Raw genomic sequence first — 7,930 nt, 5'->3', positions numbered from 1 at the left:
TTTTCTATTTCTTCCTTTTTTTTTCTTGTTTGAGTCTAGTGTCTAATCTTAAGTTTGGTGTCTTGCATGCCTTGTTTATTTGATCTTGGTTCTATTTTCAAGTCAATAGTACAGGGGACTGAAGATTCAAAACATGCAACAGAGGAATTACACAGAAAAAGCTGGGCGTTCAAAACGCCCAGTGAAGAAGGACAGACTGGCGTTTAAACGCCAGCCAGGGTACCTGGTTGGGCGTTTAACGCCCAAAAAGGTAGCATTTTGGGCGTTAAACGCCAGAATGGATACCATTCTGGGCGTTTAACGCCAGGATGGCACAAGGGGGAAGATTTTGTTTTCAAATCAATTTTTTCTCAAGTTTTCAAAGTTTTTCAAAATCAAATCTTTTTCAAATCATATCTTTTCAATCAAATGTTTTCAAAATCAATTTCTTTCCTTTTTCAAAGATACTTACTAACAATTAATGATTTGATTCAACATCTCAAGTTTGTTGCCTTTTCTGTTGAGAAAGGTTTAATGTTTGAATCATATCTTTTCTTGTTAGGCAAGTCATTAATTTTTAAAATCATATCTTTTAAAATTGTTTTCAAATCATATCTTTTCAATCATATCTTTTGAAGTATATCTTTTTCAAAATAGTTTTCAATCATATCTTTTTAACTTCTAATTTCAAAATCTTTTCAAAAATTACTTGATTTTTTTTCTTTCACTCTTGGTTTTCGAAAATCAATTAAAGTTTTTCAAAATACTTTCAAACTTTTTCACTTAATTTTCGAAAATTTCCTTCCCCTCTTCTCACATCCTTCTATTTATGGAGTATCACTCCTTCTTAATGCACAATTCGAACTCCATCTGATTAAGTTCGAATTCTTCTACCTCTTCCTTCTAATTTTCTTCTCCTCTGACACCTCAAGGAATCTCTATACTGTGACATAGAGGATTCCACATTTTCTTGTTCTCTTCTCTTTCATATGAGCAGGAACAAAGACAAAGGCATTCTTGTTGAAGCTGACCCTGAACCTGAAAGGACCTTGAAGCGAAAGCTAAGAGAAGCTAAGGCACAACTCTTTGTTGAGGACCTGACCGAATTCTTCAAAGAAGAAGAACACATGGCAGCCGAAAACAACAACAATGCCAACAATGCAAGGAAGGTGCTGGGTGACTTTACTGCACCTACTCCCGACTTCTATGGGAGAAGCATCTCTATCCCTGCCATTGGAGCAAACAATTTTGAGCTTAAGCCTCAATTAGTTTCTCTAATGCAACAGAATTGCAAGTTCCATGGACTTCCATTGGAAGATCCTCATCAGTTCTTAGCTGAATTCTTGCAAATCTGTGACACTGTCAAGACTAATGGGGTAGACCCTGAGGTCTACAGACTTATGCTATTCCCTTTTGCTGTAAGAGACAGAGCTAGGATATGGTTGGACTCTCAACCTAAAGAAAGCCTGGACTCTTGGGAAAAGCTAGTCAATGCCTTCTTGGCAAAGTTCTTTCCACCTCAAAAATTGAGTAAGCTTAGAGTGGAAGTCCAAACCTTCAGACAGAAGGATGGAGAATCCCTCTATGAAGCTTGAGAAAGATACAAACAATTAATCAGAAAATGTCCATCTGATATGCTTTCTGAATGGAGCATCATAGGTATTTTCTATGATGGTCTCTCTGAACTATCCAAGATGTCTTTGGATAGCTCTGCTGGAGGATCTCTTCATCTGAAGAAGACGCCTACAGAGGCTCAAGAACTAATTGAAATGGTTGCAAATAACCAATTCATGTATACTTCTGAAAGGAATCCTGTGAACAATGGGACTAATCAGAAGAAAGGAGTTCTTGAGATTGATACTCTGAATGCCATATTGGCTCAGAACAAGATATTGACTCAACAAGTCAATTTGATTTTTCAAAGTCTGTCTGGAATGCAAAATGCACCAAGCAGTACTAAGGATGCTTCATCTGAAGAAGAAGCTTATGATCCTGAGAACCCTTCAATGGAAGAGGTGAACTACCTAGGAGAACCCTATGGAAACACCTATAATTCTTCATGGAGAAATCACCCAAATTTCTCATGGAAGAATCAAGAGAAACCTCAACAAGGTTTCAACAACAATAATGGTGGAAGAAACAGGTTTAGCAATGGCAAGCCTTTTCCATCATCTTCTCAGCAACAGACAGAGAATTCTAAGCAGAACCCCTCTGACTTAGCAACCATGGTCTCTGATCTGATCAAAACCACTCAAAGTTTCATGACTAAAACAAGATCCTCCATTAGGAATTTAGAGGCACAAGTGGGACAGCTGAGTAAGAAAATTACTGAACTCCCTCCAAGTACTCTTCCAAGCAATACAGAAGAAAATCCAAAAGGAGAGTGCAAAGCCATAACCATGGCCGAATCTGGAGAGGAAAGAGAGGAAGTGGACGCCACTGAGGAAGGCCTCAATGGGCGTGCACTAGCCTCCACAAAGTTCCCCAATGAGGAACCATGGGAATCTGAGGCTCAAAATGAGACCACAGAGATCCCATTGGACTTACTTCTGCCCTTCATGAGCTCTAATGAGTATTCTTCCTCTGAAGAGGATGAGTATGTCACTGAAGAGCAAGTTGCTAAATACCTTGGAGCAATCATGAAGCTAAATGACAAGTTATTTGGAAATGAGTCTTGGGAGGATGAACCCCCTTTGCTCACCAAAGAACTGGATGACTTGTCTAAGCAAAAATTACCTCAAAAGAAACAAGATCCTGGGAAGTTCTCCATACCTTGTACCATAGGCACCATGACCTTCAAGAAGGCTCTGTGTGACTTAGGGTCAAGTGTAAACCTCATGCCTCTCTCTGTAATGGAGAAGCTAGGGATCTTTGAGGTACAAGCTGCAAGAATCTCACTAGAGATGGCAGACAACTCAAGAAAACAAGCTCATGGACTTGTAGAGGATGTTTTGGTGAAGATAGAAGACCATTACATCCCTACTGATTTCATAGTCCTAGAGACTGGGAAGTGCATGGAAGAATCTATCATCCTTGGCAGACCCTTCCTAGCCACAGCAAAGGCTGTGATTGATGTTGATGGAGGTGAACTGATCATTCAAGTGAATGAAGAATCCTTTGTGTTTAAGGCTCAAGGATATCCCTCTGTCACCATGGAGAGGAAGCATGAAAAGCTTCTCTCAATTTAGAGTCAAACAGAGCCCCCACAGTCAAACTCTAAGTTTGGTGTTGGGAGGCCACAACCAAACTCTAAGTTTGGTGTTGAACCCCCACATTCAAACTCTAAGTTTGGTGTTGGGAGGTTCCAACATTGCTCTGAGTATCTGTGAGGCTCCATGAGAGCCCTCTGTCAAGCTACTGACATTAAAGAAGCGCTTGTTGGGAGGCAACCCAATGTTATATTTTATATATTTCTCTTTGTTATTTTATGTTTTTTTTGTAGGTTGATGATCATAAGAAGACACAAGATCAATTGAAAAAGCAAAAACAGAATGAAAAACAGGAAGAAAAACAGCACACCCTGGAGGAAGAACCCACTGGCGTTTAAACGCCAGTGAGGCTAGCAGTTGGGCGTTTAACGCCCAGTCTGGCACCATTCTGGGCGTTTAACGCCAGAAAGGGGCACCAGACTGGCGTTAAACGCCAGAAAAGGGCAAGAACCTGGCGTTAAACACCAGGAATGGGCACCAGCCCGGCGTTTAACACCAGAAATGGCTCAAAACGTGATTTTGAATGCCATTTGGTGCAGGGATGACTTTTCCTTGACACCACAGGATCCCCACCAACCCCACCACTCTCTCTCTCTTCTTCACCCATTCACCAATCACCTCAACTCATCTTCCCCAAAAACCCTTCACCTATCAAATCCCATCTTTCTCTTCACCACTCACATCCATCCTTCATAAAACCCCACCTACCTCACCATTCAAATTCAAACCACTTTCCCTCCCAAACCCACCCATACATGACCGAACCATGAACCCCCCTCTCCTATATAAACCCTTCTTCACCCCTTCATTTTCACACAACCTAAACACCACTTCTCCCCCTCTTTGGCCGAACACAGAGCCACTCCCTTCTTCCTCATTTCTTCTTCTTCTACTCTCTTCTTTCTTCTTTTGCTCGAGGACGAGCAAACCTTTTAAGTTTGGTGTGGTAAAAGCATTGCTTTTTGTTTTTCCATAACCATTTATGGCATCCAAGGCCGGAGAAACCTCTAGAAAGAGGAAAGGGAAGGCAAAAGCTTCCACCTCCGAGTCATGGGAGATGGATAGATTCATCTCAAGGATGCATCAAGACCACTTCTATGAAGTTGTGGCCTTGAAGAAGGTGATCCTCGAGGTCCCTTTTTCACTCAAAAAGGGTGAATATCCGGAGATCCGACATGAGATCCGAAGAAGAGGTTGGGAAGTCCTTACCAACCCCATTCAACAAGTCGAAATCTTGATGGTTCAAGAATTCTATGCCAATGCATGGATCACCAAGAACCATGATCAAAGTGTGAACCCGGATCCAAAGAATTATCTTACTATGGTTCGGGGGAAATACTTGGATTTTAGTCCGGAAAGTGTAAGGTTGGCGTTCAATTTGCCCATGATGCAAGGAGATGAACATCCTTACACTAGAAGGGTCAACTTTGATCAAAGGTTGGACCAAGTCCTCACAGTTACATGTGAAGAGGGCGCACAATGGAAGAGAGATTCAAGAGGGAAGCCGGTTCAATTGAGAAGGCATGACCTCAAACCCGTGGCTAGAGGATGGTTGGAGTTTATCCAACGCTTAATCATTCCCACTAGCAACCGGTCCGAAGTTACTCTAGACCGGGCCATCATGATTCATAGCATCATGATTGGAGAAGAAGTGGAAGTTCATGAGGTTATAGCCCAAGAACTTTATAAGGTGGCGGACAAGTCCTCTACCTTAACAAGGTTAGCCTTTCCTCACCTCATTTGTCACCTCTGTTATTCAGTGGGAGTTGACATAGAGGGAGACATCCCCATTGATGAGGACAAGCCCATCACCAAGAAAAGGATGGAGCAAACAAGAGACCCCTCTCACCATGAGATCCCTGAGATACCTCAAGGGATGCACTTTCCTCCACAAGACTATTGGGAGCAACTAAACACCTCCCTAGGAGAATTGAGTTCCAACATGGGACAACTAAGGGTGGAGCACCAAGAACACTCCATCCTCCTCCATGAAATTAGAGAAGATCAAAGAATCATGAGAGAGGAGCAACAAAGACAAGGAAGAGACATTGAGGAGCTCAAGCACTCCATAAGACCTTCAAGAGGAAGAACAAGCCGCCATCACTAAGGTGGACCCGTTCTTTAATCTCCTTGTTCTTTAATTTTCTGTTTTTCGAATTTTAATGCTTATGTTTATCTATGTTTGTGTCTTATGATCATTAGTGTCTTAGTGTCTATGCCTTAAAGTTATGAATGTCCTATGAATCCATCACCTTTCTTAAAAAAAAAAAATTGTTCTTAATTGAAAAAAAGAAAAGAAGTGCATGAATTTTGAATTTTATAACAGTTTAATTATCTTGATGTGGTGGCAACACTTTTGTTCTCTGAATGTATGCTTAAACAGTGCATATGTCTTTTGAATTTATGGTTCATGAATATTGGCTCTTGAAAGAATGATGAAAAAGGAGACATGTTACTGAGGATCTGAAAAATCATAAAAATGATTCTTGAAGCAAGAAAAAGCAGTGAATACAAAAAAAAAAGAGAGAGGGCAAGCGAAAAAAAAAAACAAAAAAAAAGAGAAAGAAAGAAATAAAGTTGTGATCCAAGGCAATAAGAGTGTGCTTAAGAACCCTGGACACCTCTAATTGGGGACTTTAGCAAAGCTGAGTCACAATCTGAAAAGGTTCACCCAGTTATGTGTCTGTGGCATGTATGTATCCGGTGATAATACTGGAAGACAGAGTGCTTTGGGCCACGGCCAAGACTCAATAAGTAGCTGTGTTCAAGAATCATCATACTTAACTAGGAGAATCAATAACACTATCTGGATTCTGAGTTCCTAAAGAAGCCAATCATTCTGAATTCCAAAGGATAAAGTGAGATGCCAAAACTGTTCAGAGGCAAAAAGCTAAAAGCCCCGCTCATCTAATTAATACTGATCTTCATAGATGTTTTTGGAGTTCATTGCATATTCTCTTCTTTTTATCTTATTTGATCTTCAGTTGCTTGAGGACAAGCAACAATTTAAGTTTGGTGTTGTGATGAGCGGATAATTTGTACCCTTTTTGGCATTGTTTTTAGTATGTTTTTAGTAGTTTTAGTTGAGTTCTTAGTATATTTTTATTAGTTTTTAGTTAAAATTCACTTTTCTAGACTTTACTATGAGTTTGTGTGTTTTTCTGTGATTTCAGGTATTTTCTGGCTGAAATTGAGGGATCTGAGCAAAAATCTGATTCAGAGGCTGAAAAGGACTGCAGATGCTGTTGGATTCTGACCTCCCTGCACTCGAAGTGGATTTTCTGGAGCTACAGAAGCCCAATTGGCGCGCTCTCAACGGCGTTGGAAAGTAGACATCCTGGGCTTTCCAGCAATATATGATAGTCCATACTTTGCCCAAGATTTGATGGCCCAAACCGGCGTTCAAAGTCACCCTCAGAAATTCCAGCGTTAAACGCTGGAACTGGCACCAAAATGGGAGTTAAACGCCCAAACTGGCATAAAAGCTGGCGTTTAACTCCAAGGAGAGTCTCTACACGAAAATGCTTCATTGCTCAGCCCAAGCACACACCAAGTGGGCCCGGAAGTGGATTTCTATGTCATTTACTCATCTTTGTACACCTTAGGCTACTAGTTTTCTATAAGTAGGACCTTTTACTATTGTATTTGACATCTTGGTAGCTATCTTTGAGTTTCATGCTATCTTAGATCATTTGGGAGGCTGGCCTCACGGCCATGCCTAGACCTTGTTCTTATGTATTTTCAACGGTGGAGTTTCTACACACCATAGATTAAGGTGTGGAGCTCTGCTGTACCTCGAGTATTAATGCAATTACTATTGTTCTTCTATTCAATTCCGCTTGTTCTTTGTCCAAGATATCACTTGTTCTTCAACTTGATGAATGTGATGATCCGTGACACTCATCATCATTCTCACTTATGAACAAAGTGACTGACAACCACTCTGTTCTACAAGCAACAAGGCTCTAGTGTTTATCTCTTGGATTCCTGATACACGATGCATGGTTGATCGCCTGACAACCGAGCGCTCGCCTGACAAACGAGCCAGCCATTCCGTGAGATCAGAGTCTTCGTGGTATAGGCGAGAACTGATGGCGGCATTCAAGAGAATCCAGAAGGTCTAACCTTGTCTGTGGTATTCTGAGTAGGATTCAATGATTGAATGACTGTGACGTGCTTCAAACTCCTAGCAGGCGGGGCGTTAGTGATGAGCGAATAATTTATACGCTTTTTGGCATTGTTTTTATATAGTTTTTAGTAAGTTTGAGCTACTTTTAGGGATGTTTTCCTTAGTTTTTATGTTAAATTCACATTTCTGGACTTTACTATGAGTTTGTGTGTTTTTCTGTGATTTCAGGTAAATTCTGACTGAAATTGAGGGATTTGAGCAAAACTCTGAAAAAGGCTGACAAAAGGACTGCTGATGCTGTTGGAATCTGACCTCCCTGCACTCGAAATGGATTTTCTGGAGCTACAGAACTCCAAATGGCGCGCTCTCAACGGCGTTGGAAAGTAGACATCCAGGGCTTTCCAGCAATATATAATAGTCCATACTTTGTTCGAAGATTGACGACGTAACTTGGCGTTAAACGCCAAGTACACGCTCCTTTCTGGAGTTAAACGCCAGAAAAACGTCATAATCCGGAGTTGAACGCCCAAAGCACATCATAACTCGAAATTCAACTCCAAGGGAAGTCTCAGCTCGTGGATAGATCAAGCTTAGCCCAAGCACACACCAAGTG

At 41.0% G+C, this 7,930-nt stretch overlaps 1 non-coding gene across 1 annotated transcript; it reads right to left on the bottom strand.

Moving 5' to 3' along the window:
- Positions 1-1,511: 1,511 nt before the first annotated feature.
- On the bottom strand, positions 1,512-1,619 carry LOC130977190 (small nucleolar RNA R71). The gene has a single exon (XR_009084894.1). It is a non-coding gene; the product is annotated as a small nucleolar RNA R71 (small nucleolar RNA).
- Between the last annotated feature and the right edge of the window lie 6,311 nt (positions 1,620-7,930).

This window comes from Arachis stenosperma, chromosome 4 (genome assembly GCF_014773155.1).
Source record: "Arachis stenosperma cultivar V10309 chromosome 4, arast.V10309.gnm1.PFL2, whole genome shotgun sequence".
NCBI classification, from domain to species: Eukaryota; Viridiplantae; Streptophyta; class Magnoliopsida; order Fabales; family Fabaceae; genus Arachis; species Arachis stenosperma.
This window is presented reverse-complemented; position numbering and strand designations above follow the sequence as displayed.